The sequence below is a fragment of the Geotrypetes seraphini genome, chromosome 3, assembly GCF_902459505.1.
Source record: "Geotrypetes seraphini chromosome 3, aGeoSer1.1, whole genome shotgun sequence".
NCBI classification, from domain to species: Eukaryota; Metazoa; Chordata; class Amphibia; order Gymnophiona; family Dermophiidae; genus Geotrypetes; species Geotrypetes seraphini.
In genome coordinates this window covers 235,015,470-235,029,854 of record NC_047086.1, presented here as the reverse complement: position 1 = coordinate 235,029,854, position 14,385 = coordinate 235,015,470, and the positions used below count along the sequence as shown (strand labels likewise).

The 14,385-nt window shown below is 43.8% G+C and overlaps 1 protein-coding gene across 10 annotated transcripts in view; it reads left to right on the top strand.

Moving 5' to 3' along the window:
* Positions 1–14,385, top strand: part of EPB41L2 (erythrocyte membrane protein band 4.1 like 2) — a 451,080-nt gene that overhangs the window by 271,446 nt on the left and 165,249 nt on the right. The window lies entirely within an intron of this gene.

The window sequence follows — 14,385 nt, the reverse complement described above, 5'->3', positions numbered from 1 at the left end:
ATATCTAGAAAAGTTAAGAGAGGCTGGTCAAGTCAGGAAGGCAAAGATACAAATGGAAGAAAAAAATAGCTGAGACGATAAAACAGGGAGACAAGACATGTTTTAGATAAATTAATGATAGGAAGAAGTGAAAAACGGCATTTTGAGACTCAAAAGTGAAGGGGAGAAATATGTAGAAACTGATAAAGAAAAGGCTGAATTGCTTAATAAATATTTCTGTTCTATGTCCACAACTGAAGCGCTGGGAGTGGAACCACAGAAGACAAATGCAAATTGGGATGGAGTAGTGGTAGACCCTGATCGATTTTCAGAGGGTTGCATTTGTGAAGAGCTAGCTAAATTAAAGGTAGACAAAATGGTCAGATGGTGTACATCTGAGGGTGCTGAAGGAACTTAGGGAAGTTCTGGTGGCTCCACTGACTGACCTTTTCATTGCTTCTCTAGAGTTGGGAATGTTACTGGAAGGAGAAGGGTGGATGTGGTTCCTTTACACAACAATAGAAGTGAGAAATGTGTAGGGAATTACAGGCCAGTAAGTTTGATTTCTGTAGTAAGTAAATTAATGGAAACACTTTTAAAACAGAGAATGGTGAAGTTTCTGGAACCTGGTGGATTACAGGACCTGAGACAACATGGATTTACTAGAGGTAGATCTTGTTAGACAAATCTGATCAATTTCTTTGACTGGGTGACGAGAGAATTGAATAGAGGGAGTGTAAAGATGTGGTTTATATAGATTTTAGCAAAGCCTTTAGAAACATAGAAACATAGTGGCAGAAAAGGGCTATAGCCCACCAAGTCTGCCCATTCCAAAGTATTCGCTCCTGAATTTACTCCCTTAAAGATCCCACGTGAGCATCCCATTTACTCTTAAAATCCTTCACGCTGCTGGCTTCAACAACCTGCAGTGGGAGTTTGTTCCACTGATCCACCACTCTTTCGGTGAAGAAGTACTTTCTGGAGTCTCCTTGAAACTTCCCTCCTCTGATCTTCAACGGATGCCCTCTGTGGTCGAGGGACCCATAAGACAGAAGATATCATCTTCCGACTCAATGCGACCCGTGATGTACTTAAACGTTTCAATCATGTCTCCCCTTTCTCTTCGTTCCTCAAGTGAGTACAGTCGCAACTTCTTTAGTCTTTCTTCATACGTTAGATCCTTTAGCCCCGAGACCATCCTGGTGGCCATTCACTGAACCGACTCGATCCTCAGTATGTCTTTACGGTAGTGTGGTCTCCAGAATTGAACACAGTACTCCAAGTGAGGCCTCACCATGGATCTGTACAATGGCATAATGACTTCAGGTCTCCTGCTGACAAAACCTCTGCGGATACAACCCATCATTTGTCTTGCCCTGGAAGAAGCCTTCTCCACTTGATTGGCAGCCTTCATGTCATCACTAATAATCACTCCTAGATCACGTTCTTCCTTGGTCCTAACCAAGGTCTCTCCATTTAGTGCATAAGTTCTGCGCGGGTTTCTCTTACCCAGGTGCATTACCTTGCATTTTTTAGCATTGAAGCCCAACTGCCAAGTCGTTGACCATCTTTCCAGCAGCAGTAAGTCCTGTGTCATATTGTCAGGTAATAAGCTGTTGCCTACAATGTTGCAAATTTTGGCGTCATCGGCGAACAGTGATACCTTTCCCCTAAGCCCTTGCGTCATATCTCTTATGAATAAGTTGAATAAAATCGGGCCCAAGACTGAGCCCTGCGGTACTCCACTGAGCACGTCCGACGCTTCTGATGGGGTACCGTTCACCACCACCCTCTGTACTCTACCGCTCAGCCAGTCCCCAACCCATTTAGTTAGAGTGTCTCCCAAGCCCATTGATTTCAGCTTGTTCAATAACCTTCGGTGTGGGACGCTATCAAATGCTTTACTGAAGTCCAAATGCTTTACTGAAGTCCACGTCCAGTGCCTCCCCGGCATCCAGTTGTCTAGTAACCCAGTCAAAAAAGCTAATAAGATTGGATTGGCAGGATCTACCCTGGGTGAACCCGTGTTGGTGGGGATCACGTAGATTTTCCTCATCTAGGATTGTGTCAAGATTCCGTTTGATCAGTGTTTCCATGACTTTACACACTATAGACGTGAGACTCACTGGCCTGTAGTTTGCTGTCTCTGTCTTGCTGCCCTTTTTGTGGAGTGGGATTACGTTGGCGGTTTTCCAGTCCAAGCGGACTCTTCCTGTGCGTAGGGAAAGATTGAAAAGCACAGATAATGGTTCCGCCAGGACTTCACATAACTCCCTGAGTACCCTGGGGTGTAGGTTGTCTGGTCCCATGGCTTTGTTCACTTTGAGTCTTGATAGTTCGCTGTAGACGCTATCTGGCGTAAATTCGAAATCCTGAAACGGGTCTTTCTGGTTATCTCCCGTCTGAAGCTGTGGACCGTCTCCCGGTGCCTCGCATGTGAAGACTGAACAGAAATATTTGTTTAGTAGTTCTGCCTTGGCAGAATCCGATTCTGGAAAGTTACCGTCCGATTGCTTCAGGCGTACAATCCCATCTTTGTTTCTTTTCCTGTCACTAATATAGCTAAAGAAAGATTTATCTCCTTTCTTAATGTTCTGTGCTAGATTTTCCTCCATTTGGATTTTGACTGCTTTTTTGACAGCTCTGGATCTGTCTAGATAGTCCTCTTTCGCCTCCTGTTTTCCTAAATGTTTGTAGGCGATATATGCTTCTTTTTTCTTTTTAACTAGGTCTGAAATATCTTTGCTGAACCATTGGGGTTTTTTGTTTCTCCTGCGTTTACTTACTGTTCTTATGTAGCGGGTTGTCGCTTCATGTAGGATGGACTTTAGAGTCGACCACATATCCTCCACATTGTCAGCTTTTACCTGTTTATATAGCTCTTGATGGATAAATTCTCCCATGCGGTTGAAGTCTGTGCCTCTAAAGTTGAGAACCCTCGTTGCTGTGTGTGATTTAGGGAAACCCTTCTCGAGGTTGAGCCATACCATATTATGGTCGCTGGAAGCCAGTGTATCACCTACTGAGACTTCCGAGACGCTATCTCCGTTGGTGAGTACTAGGTATAGTATTGCCTGGTTCCTGGTGGGCTCCGATACCAATTGCTTGAGACGTGCACCCTTTATGGAGGTTAAAATTCTTTTGCTGCTACTTGTAGTCGCGGAGAGTGTGTTCCAATCTGTATCAGGCATGTTGAAGTCTCCTAGTATTACTGTGTCTCCGCGCAGTGTGATATTCTCTATGTCCTCTATTAATTCCATGTCTTGGTCTTCCTGTTGCCTGGGGGGTCTGTATATCACGCCAAGGTATAGGCATTTTTCATACCCTCTGGCCAGGTTCACCCAGAGGGATTCCCCGGTGTAACTAACATCTGTGATTCTGATAGTTTTGACGCTCTCCTTAGTGTACAGTGCTACACCTCCTCCCATTTTACCCTCTCTGTCGCAACGAAGTAAGTTGTAACCCGGTATAACCATATCCCACCCATGCGAGTCCGTGAACCAGGTTTCAGATATCGCTATTACATCCAGATCGGCGTTTATTATTTCAGTCTCCAATTCTAGAAGTTTATTTCCCAGGCTGTGTGCATTTACATACATAGCCTTCCATATCTGTGAAGAGTTTCCCTTATGAGTTTGTGTGTCTCCTAAATTAACATTGACAATTTTCCCTGACTTATTGTGGAAGTTATTGGTACCTACCTTAGACTCAGAAGTGTGGGTGTGACTTGCCTCCTCAGGGTGGTTTCTTACTGCTCTGGGATATAAGTATGTACCCTCCCCCAACTTACCTAGTTTAAAGCCCTGTGGAGTAGGCGGGCCAGTCGATGTCCAAATACGTTCTTACCTCTCCTGGTTAGGTGGAGTCCGTCTGGTCCTTGTAGTCCCTGGAGCGTCTCGCCGTGGTCTAGAAATCCAAAGTTCATCTCTATGCACCATTCACGGAGCCATTCATTAGTCCGTTGGATACGCTCTTCCCTGGCTCTGCCTTTGTTTCTTATTGGTAGAATTGACGAGAAGACCACCTGTGCTCCTATCTTCTTCAATTTCTCTCCCAGTGCTCCAAAGTCTCTGGGAATATTCTCCGTGGTATTTTTTGCAGTGTCGTTTGTGCCTACATGGATGAGAAACATGGGAAAATGATCATTAGGTTTTAGAAGTTTGTCAAGACTTGTGTTGATATCCCGGATCCTGGCTCCGGGGAGACAGCAGACCTCTCTTGACTGCAAATTAGGCCTGCAAATTGGTCCCTCGGTGCCCCTTAGCATGGAGTCTCCTATGACTACCACTCTTCGTTCCTTCCGGGGGGCTGGTCCGCGGGCCCTGGATTTGAAGTTGCGAGCTGGGTATCCTCCTGGGCCCCCTCTGCTATTTCCTCGGAGGTTCCTTCTTGCAAGATCTGAAATCTATTGCTGAGAGTGAGTTGTGGTATTGTTGTAGAAGTACCCTGTTGGGGAGAAAAAGAAGAAGAAAGTGAGAATGAGGTGGGTTTTCTTTGCTTGCCCGTAGAGGATGTTACCAGTTGCCAAGGGCCGGTAACAGTGGCAACAGTTGTAACAGTGGCAACAGCCTTTGACAGTGTTCCACAGAGACTTCTAATAAATAAACTTGAGTTCCCTCGGGTGGAGCCCAAAGTGATGGGCTGGATCAGGAACTGGTTGAGTGGTAGATGAAAGAAGGTCTGAGGAAAGGGGTGTTATCAGTGGTGTGCCTCAAGGTTCTGTTGTGGGGCCTGTTCTTTTTTAACATTTTTATAAGCAATGTTGCTGAAGGGCTATCAGGTAAGATTTGCCTCTTTGCGGATGATACCCCGGGCCTTACGGACATGCACCCAGAAATGACATTCAGAGTCAACGCATCACCACCACCTATTCTCACCAGAGCTGCTTAGTGGATATATTTTTTGTCATATCTGTATTGTAAATTATGTAATCTTTGTCCTGTCTCGATTATATTATAGATGTACTTTGTAACCCATTCTGGGCTCCTTTGGAAGGACGGGCTAAATAATTGAGCAAATAAATAAATAAACACCCTTGATGGTGTGAATAACATGAAGAAAGACCTAGCAAAGCTTGAAGAATGGTCTGAAATTTGGCAGCTAAACTTTAATGCTAAGAAATGCAAGGTCATACATTTGGGCTACAAAAATCCGAAGGAGCAATACAGTCTAGGGGGGTAAAGAGCTTATGTGCATGACAGAAGAGCGGGACTTGGGTGTGATGGTATGTGATGATCTTAAGGTGGCCAAACAAGTTAAAAAGGTGACAGCGAAAGCGAGAAGGATGATAGGGTGCACAGGAAGAGGTAAGGCCAGTAGGAAAAAAGAGGTATTGATGCCCCTGTATAAGACTGTGGTGAGACCTCATTTTGAATATTGTGTGCAATTCTGGAGATCATACCTTTAAAATGATATAAAAAGAATGGAGTTGGTCCATAGGAAGGCTACTAAAATGGTGTGTAGCCTTCATCATAAGGCGTAAGGAGACACTTAAGATCTCAATCTGTATACTTTAGAGGGGAGATATGATAGAGACATTTAAATACCTATGTGATGTAAATGAGCACGAGTCGAGTCTCTTTCATTTGAAAGGAAGCTCTAGAATGAGAGGGCATAGGATGAAGTTAAGAGGTGATAGGCTCTGGAGTAATCTAATGAAATGTTTTTTTTACAGAAAGGGTGATTTATGTGTGGAACAGTCTCCCAGAAGAGGTGGTGGAGACAGTCTGTGTTTGAATTCAAGAAAGCCTGGGATGGGCATGTGGGATCTCTTAGGGAGAGGAAGAGATAATGGTTACTCCGGATGGGTAGACTGGACAGGCTATTTTGCCTTTATCTGCAATTATGTTTCTGCATTATATTGACTATGGGAACACCCTGTTATAGCTAAGCAACCTTGCTATCCCTTTCCCCTTCCTCAGTTCATACACCTTTCTAATGACTTCTCTGACAAGTATACATTATTTGGATTTACCTTGTACATTGTACAAAAGGATTATTTGATTAATTTCCCTTTCTTTGGAAGGAAGAGGGAATAAAATATTTAGGCATTTGGATAAAAAAAATACAATGAAAGAGACAATGAAAGTGAATGAGAAATTTTTATTGCAAAAGGTTACAGAAATGTGTGAACATTGGAACCCATTACATCTATCTTGGTGGGAGAGAGTTCAAACTATTAAAATGATGATTTTGCCTGTGGTTTGTTACTAGTGTTTTTTCCGGGGTCCTTTTATAAAAAATTGAACAGTATTCTTACAAAATTTATTTGGCTAGGTAAAATTGCAAGAATTGCTCTAGTATCTTTACAAAAGCCAATCAAGGAGAGTGGGGTTTTCCTAATTTTTATAGATATCATCAATCCTATATTATGCGTCAAGGTTTGTATTGGATCCTCCCAGAGCTCATGGAAAAGTTCCCAGATTGGTTGATGTTGGAATGGCAACTCATGTTTCCTCTGAGATTAAGCCATGTTCTCAGTATCAAATTGCCTAGGTTATATAAGGAAAATAGAATATTAGTAGACAAATGGAAAACCTTAAGATATATTAATAATTTAACACCTATTTCAATACTTAAATCAACGTATCGGACCCTATGCCTAAATTCCAAGATTCAAATTGGCGGTTTTAAGGTCATCTGGAAATATTGGATGAAGGCAGGTATATGCACTTTAGATGATGTTATTTCTAATGGTAAGCTGCTTGACTTTTCACAATTGGAACACAAATATGGTCTTAATAAATCACAAAATTATAGATGGTTGCAATTGAAGCAGGCCATTCAGGTAGGGTTCCCTGAATGGAAAAATCTTAGCAATCAGTATAGTTCTTGTGTTTTCAGGTGGACTTTCTGGGACACCAGGCTGCTCAGTGGTACAAATTAATATCTGGATTTATGAATAAAAAAACAAAAACTGGTCTTAGGGACATTTGGAGCATTGAGATTAAGCATCAAATTACTGCATCTCAGTGGTCACGAATATGGACTTGGAGGATGAGATGTACAGTGTCTGCATCTATGAGACAGTAATCTCCAAGCTCTGCAGGTAGCGGCAGTGTCTCTGAGCTGCCACCAGCTGCAGAGCTTGAAGAGTTCTTGCTGCCAAACTAGAGGAAGAGATCTTCAGCTGACAGGGCTTTGAGAAGTCCACCAACTTAGGTGGTGGGAAGAAAATTTAGTTGCCACCCACTTTGAGCTCAGGTCCACTGCTCACCCCCATTCCTCATCAGCTGTCTGGTAAGCCACTGAACACAGTACAAATATCTGTGATGCACATGTCCCAAAGCTAACATATCCAGGTAATGCATTTAAAATAAAACACTTTTTTTCTATCTTTGTTGTCTGCATATTTTATTTTTCTATTAAGTGGATCCCATATTGTTTCTTCTGCTTTCTTGTGTCTTCTAATTCCATTTCCAGTGGTTGCTGTCCATATGCCTTTTCTTCCCTCCCCTGTCTTGTTTCATTCCATCACTACTCCTATCTGACATACTGATCTTTCCTTTTTAGCTCTTCCTGCCCTTTTTTTACTTTTCTGCCTCTCTGACCACTCAAATTTCACCTTGTCATTTTTACTTTTCAGCTACTTACCAGCTTTTTCTTTCTTTCTCATGCTCTAGCTCAGTGTTCTTCAACCTTTTTACACCTATGGACCGGCGGAAATAAAATAATTATTTTGTGGACCGGCAAACTACTAAGACTGAAATTTTTTTTTTAAAACCATTGCCGCTCCGTCCCCGCAAGCTCGGTTCCACAAACCATCTGATCCCATCCGCACAAGCCTCAAATAGTTATGATTTTATATTGAACATATTTTATTAAAGTATAAAAAGAAACAATATTCTATACAATTGTCATTTTATAAATACAAATAATACAGGGCAAAGATTAACAAAACCCCTGTCTCCCCTCCCATTCACATATATCCCCTCTACTATCAAGAAAACTGAATAAGCCAAATTATTACAGAATGCTACACAAATATCATGTAACAGAATACCACAGTCACACATGACAAGAATGGTGTTAGGGGAGTGGAACTAGGGCAACTGCCCCCTGGTCAGAGAGCCCTAAGCCAGCTGGAAGCTAAAGAAGCACTGCCTGGGCTTTGCACTCCCCAGTTATGTCTAGCAAGATACATATTTCAAATCTGATATATTTGAATCACAAGATAGAAATAAAATTATTTTTTTTCTACCTTTTGTCGTCTCTGGTTTCTGCTTTCATTGCCTTTTCACTCTCTTCCAGCCAGTGTCTGCCCTAAGAACATAAGAATTGCCACTGCTGGGTCAGACCAGAGGTCCATCATGACCAGCAGTCCGCTCACGCGGCGGCCCTCTGGTGTAAGACCAGCACCCTTACTGAGACTAGCCCTACCAGCGCACATTCTTGTTCAGCAGGAACTTGTCTAACTTTGTCTTGAATCCTTGGAGGGTGTTTTCCCCTATAACAGCCTCTGGAAGAGCGCTGCAGCTTTCCACCACAGAACTTCCTTACGTTTGTACGGAATCTATCCCCTTTCAACTTTAGAGAGTGCCCTCTCGTTCTCCCTGCCTTGCAGAGGATGAACAACCTGTCCTTAGCTACTAAGTCTATTCCCTTCAGTACCTTGAATGTTTCTATCATGTCCCCTCTCAATCTCCTCTGCTCAAGGGAGAAGAGGCCCAGTTTCTTTAATCTTTCGCTGTACGGCAACTCCTCCAGCCCCTTAACCATTTTAGTCGCTCTTCTCTGGACCCTTTCGAGTAGTACCGTGTCCTTCTTCATGTACGGTGACCAGTGCTGGACGCAGTACTCCAGGTGAGGACGTACCACGGCCCGGTACAGCGGCATGATAACCTTCTCTGTCTCTTCAGTCCAGCATCTGCCCCTTCCATTCACTGTCTGTCTTTCACTGCCATCTCTCCTCCTGCCCCTCCCCCAATTTGGTCTGGCATCCATCATCTTCCTTCTGTTCCCCTCATGGTCTGGCATCTCTGTCCTTCCCTCCCCCCTGTGGTTTTTAGCATCTCTCTCTTCTCATTTCTTCCACTCAGATCTGATATCATTCTCTGCTCTCTCTTCCCTTTTCTTCTCTGGTCTTCCTTCTCTATTTTCTTCCTCCATCTAAATTAAATTCTTTCTTACTATTTAGTCCAGTTTCCCTCTTTTCACTGTGTCTACCCACAGCTTGTCACCCCTTTCCCTCACCCCTCCATTATCTTACTATTTTCTTCCCCCTTTATCTCCTCCTTCCATCAAGTATGTGTTCTTTCCCACTTCCATTCGGCATCTGCTCTCCCCTCTCAACTGACATCCATCTGCCTTCTGCTCTCTCTCTCTCCCTTCTCACTTCCATCATCTGTCCCCTTCTTTCTCTCATCTCCTCCATTCCATCATCTGCCCCTTCTCTCTCTCCTCCCCTCCCAACTTCCATCATCTGCCCCCCTTCCCCTCAGCTTTGCCGGTCACTTTCTTTCCCCTGAGGATGGCTCATGTCAGAAGGGAAGCTTTGGCCGAGCAGAACCGCTTGCAAGGAACAGTTGAACTTACTTGATTGATGTCGATGCTGGGGCCCCTTGGCCTTTGAAGGAAAAAAAAAAGGTGGAAAAAAGGGACCTGCAAAGGCGAGAGGAAGGGAAACCTCCAGGACAGCTGCTCTTTGCCCTCCTTCAGCGGCCCAAGAGTCCAGACCAACAGCGGCAGCTCTGTGTACTTTTAACTTCGGCACAGAGCTGCCCCTAAGCAGTAGTTTAGCGCGGTTTCATGAGGCAGCCTCGGGGCCTTTGCTAGACCGGCCCGCTTCAATGATGATTTTCCCTTTCCCCTCTCTGCACCCCCCTTGCAACAGTTATTGGATCATTTTGTAATTGCCACTGGTTTATACCATACACTTGATAACTAATTCTCTGTACCTTCATTGCATATGTACATTTTTCATCTCCTGTAAACTGCTCTGAACTGTTTTCTGATATTCTGTAACTTTGCTGTATATGTACAGTCTCTTCCCCTGTAAACCGCTCTGAACTGTTTTGTGGTATTGCGGTATACAAAAATAAAGTTATTATTATTATTATTATCTCCTTCTCTGTTTCTTCCCCCAGGACTGGTATCTGTCTCCTTCCCTGTTTCGTCCCCCCAAGTCTAGCATCTCTCTCTCCTCTCCTTCCTTTTATTTTCTTCCCTAGTTGTCCTTCTTAGTTTATTTTCTGCATCTTTCTAGATTAAATTATTTCTTACTATCCAATCCTCAATTTTCCTTTTTTCACTGTGTCTACCTACTGCTTGCTACCTCTTTCCCTCACCCCTTCCTTTATCTCACTAACTATCCTCTTCCCCCAACTCAGCAAGTGCCCTCTGAAGAAAGCTCTTTGAACCAAGGAGTCAGAACTCATAGGAAGTTCTCCATCAGCCTGGCCAGCCTGGTGTATGCTCTATTACTCTGTATGCTGTGTGATTTATTCCTGTAAGCTATTGCTATTTGATTATTAAACTCATATTATTTGTATCAGCATAAAGAGAGTTGAGTGGTCTGTCAGTGAAGGCTGTAATTGCAGGGTCTTCACCTCTCTCTCCTCCCTACTAGTATCTGCTCCCCTCTCTCCTCCCCACTTCCATTCAGCATCTGCTCCCCCTCTCTCTCTCCACTTCCATTTCCCATCTGCTCTCTCTCTCTCCCTCCCACTTCCATTCAGTTTCAAGTTTCTTTATTTTTTATATACTGTCTATCAAAACAAGTGTCTAAATAGTGTACAATATAAAAAGATTGGAGAAAATAATTAAAATAGGTAAATAAAAACAATATTAAAAATCCTAGACATATTCACATGGAACAAAAGGGACGTACATGGAACATGGAACGTACATGGAACAAAAGGGAAGTTGGAGAGGGAAATGTTGTTTAAAATACATCGAAGTAAAATTAATAAAAAAAGGAATGTAAATGAGGAGTGGCAAAACATTAGGGTGGGAATCGCTTCAGAAGAAGTGTTTGTTTCAAGGCTTCACAAGAATTAAAGGTTTTAGAAGTGGAAGCTGATACTAAAGAGTAAAGGCATCTTTAAAGAGGAAAGTTAAGTTTGGCTTTAAATTTGCATCTGCTCCCCTCTCTCTCTCTCCACTTCCATTTAGCATCTGCTCCCTCCTCTCTCTCTCCACTTCCATTCAGCGACTGCTCCCCACGCTCTATCTCTCCACTTCCATTCAGCGTCTGCTCCTCCTGCTCTCCCTCCACTTCCATTCAGCGTCTGCTCCCCCACCCTCTCTCTCTCTATTTCCATTCAGCATCTGCTCCCCTACCCTCTCTATCTTCACCTCCATTCAGCATCTGTTCTCCTCTTTCGCCACTCAAACTTAAAGCACCACTCAATCTCTTCCCCTTGTTAGGCCATCTCCCTACCTTGCCCTTACCTTCACGGCACTTTTCAAAATCAAAGTTTTCTATCTGAGGGGCCCTGACATGGCAGCCATCCTGACAAGTTGTATGTGACTGCCCCAAAACTTCTCCTCTGATGCAACTTCCTGTTTCCATCTGGGCAGATCGCGTCAGAGGAGACACTTTGGGGCAGCTGTATGCAACTTGCAAGGATGGCTGCCATGTCAGGGCCCCTCTGAAAGAGAAAACTTTGATTTTGATAAGTGCTGGAAAGGTGAGGGGAAGGGAGGGAAGATGGCCTGACAAGGGGACGAGATGCCCGGACCGCAGGGACCTTTTGAGCTGTGGGCCCCAGGGTAGCTGCCCTGTTTGCCCTCCCCTAACACCTGCCCTGGATAGCACTTAAGTGCATTCACTGATGGTATATGTCTAATGTATAACATACCAGTCCTATAGAAAGGTTGCTTCATATTCTTAGTAGTCGGAGAAAAAAGTAAAGCTCAGATAAAAAGATGTAATAATTAGGCTGCAGCCCAAAGAGAATATGAAGGACAGAGTACAAAAAGTAGGAAAGCACAAATTTCAAATGTTTTTATGGCAAAAAAAATAGAACTGCACCCAAAGCATAGAAAGGAAATAATGCCATGGCATGAATTTACACAGATGTAAAAGAACCGAAAGAGGGTGCATGCAGTATAGAAAAGCTGGATTAGACAAGAGAGTCTAGATCAGGGATCTCAAAGTCCCTCCTTGAGGACCGCAATCCAGTCGGGTTTTCAGGATTTCCCCAATGAATATGCATGAGATATATGTGCATGCACTGCTTTCAATGATATTCTAAACTAAACTAAACCTTGGGTTTATATACCGCACCATCTCCGTAGACGCAGAGCTCGGCACGGTTTACAGGAAATAGGATGAGAGAGGAACTCCAGTGGAGGGTTTAAGGATTAGGTGTAAAAGGGTGAGGATGGTGGGAGAGGCCTAAGAGGGGGGGAAGTGTTACAGTTTTGAAAATAGCCAGGTTTTTAGGTGTTTACGGAAAAGTTGGAGGGAGCTTGAGATTCGGAGCGGGGAGGTAAGGTTATTCCAGATCTCAGTGATTCTAAAGGGGAGGGATGACCCAAGTTTGCCTGCATGAGAAATACCTTTTGTGGAAGGGAAGGATAGTTTAAGAGTTTGGGAGGATCTGGAGGAGGTAGAGGTTGGGGAGTTCTTGGATAGAGGAATAACGGCAGGAAGGATGCCATGTAGGATCTTGAAGGCTAGGCACGCACATTTGAAGTGGATCCTGGGGATTACTGGGAGCCAATGAAGCTTAGACAGGAGTGGCGAGACGTGATCAAATTTGCTTTTTGCGAAAATAAGCTTAGCTGCAGCGTTCTGAATCCGCTGAAGTCTATGGAGGCTTTTCTTGGTTAGGCTGAGGTAGATAGAATTGCAATAGTCCAATCTGGAAAGGATGATGGATTGTACTAGGACTGCAAAGTGTTTTTGATGAAAATAGGGTCTGACTTTCCTTAGCATGTGAAGGCTGAAGAAGCATTTTTTTTACCAAGGATTGGAGATGGTCGTTGAAGGATAGAGAAGAGTCTAAGGTGACACCCAGAACTTTGCTTGAGAACTCGAGCTGTAGTGAGGAGCCGGAGGACAATGGGATGGAGGAGGGTAAATGGTCTAATTTTGGGCCGAGCCAAAGGAGTTTTGTTTTGGACTCGTTCAGTTTCATTTGTACTGTGAATGCCCAGGATTGGAGGTTCGTTATGCATGAGGATATGTTCGTAGAGAGGTTAGTGAAGTTCGAGTCGGTCTCAAGGAGGACGAGGATGTCATCAGCGTAAGTGTAAAGAGTTTCAAGGAGGGATAGTTGGAGGAGTTTCAGGAAGGACATGTAAATGTTAAAAAGGATTGGGGAGAGGGGTGAGCCTTTCGGGACACCACAAGTCGGGATCCAGGGGGAGGATGAGGTGCTGCTCAAGTTAACCGTGTAAGAGCGGGAGCGCAAGAATTTGGAGAACCAATCTAGAACTATGGAGCTAATGCCTATCTCGGAGAGTTGGAAAATTAGAATGTCGTGGTGGACAACGTCAAAAGCTGCGGAGAGGTCGAATTGTAGAAGAACAGCAAACTTGTTACGAGAATGCAGTTGCTGAATCTTAAAGATTAGTGAGGCCAATAGGGATTCGGTGCAGAAGTTGGGTCTGAAGCCATATTGGTAAGGTAGGAGAATAGAGAATCTTTCTAGGTAGGAAGAGAGCTGGGTAGATATGATAGACTCAAGCAGCTTGGTGAGGAGAGGGATATTTGCTATTGGACGATAGCTGGATGGTATGGAGGGGTCTAGGTCTGCTTTTTTCAGTAGAGGGGTCAGTGCGATGTGTCCCATTTCAGTAGAGAATAAGCCCGATAGTAGGGCAGAATTTATGAGTTTGGTAAGAGATGTGATGGCCTGTGTGGGGATTTTCTCAAATAGGTAGGAGGGGAATGGGTCCAAGATGCAGTTGCAAGATTTTAATTTGAGGCAGAGTTTAAGGATCTGAGAATCAGATATGAGCTCGAAGGCAGTCCAGGATCTGTCGGCAGGGATGGGGTTGAAAGCAGCTAGGGTAGGGTTGGGTTTGGGGGACACCAGAGAGTTGTAGGAGACTGCGGGCGGGAAGGAGTGTCTTAAGGTTGAAGAATTATCATTAAAGAATTTTGCTAGGACCTCGGCTGAAGGAGATGAGGGGAGAAGGGTGGGGAAATCCTGAAAACCCAACTGGATTGCAGCCCTCAAGGAGGGACTTTGATATCCCTGGTCTAGATAGATAGAAGAACACATCAGATGCCAAAAGAGCATTACAAATGGAGACTGATGTCATGTATTACATTTTAGGGACCTGTAAGTGAGCATGCAGAAAATTTACAGGTTTATTTCCAGAGAAACACAAAGTGATCATCAAATGGAGAGGTGGATAGGAAAGATGGGGGAAGGTCAGTATCAGAATTTGAGGTTCATGTGGGTACAAGAAACAGTAGCAATGTGGAGCAGATAAATGAAGTATCATCCT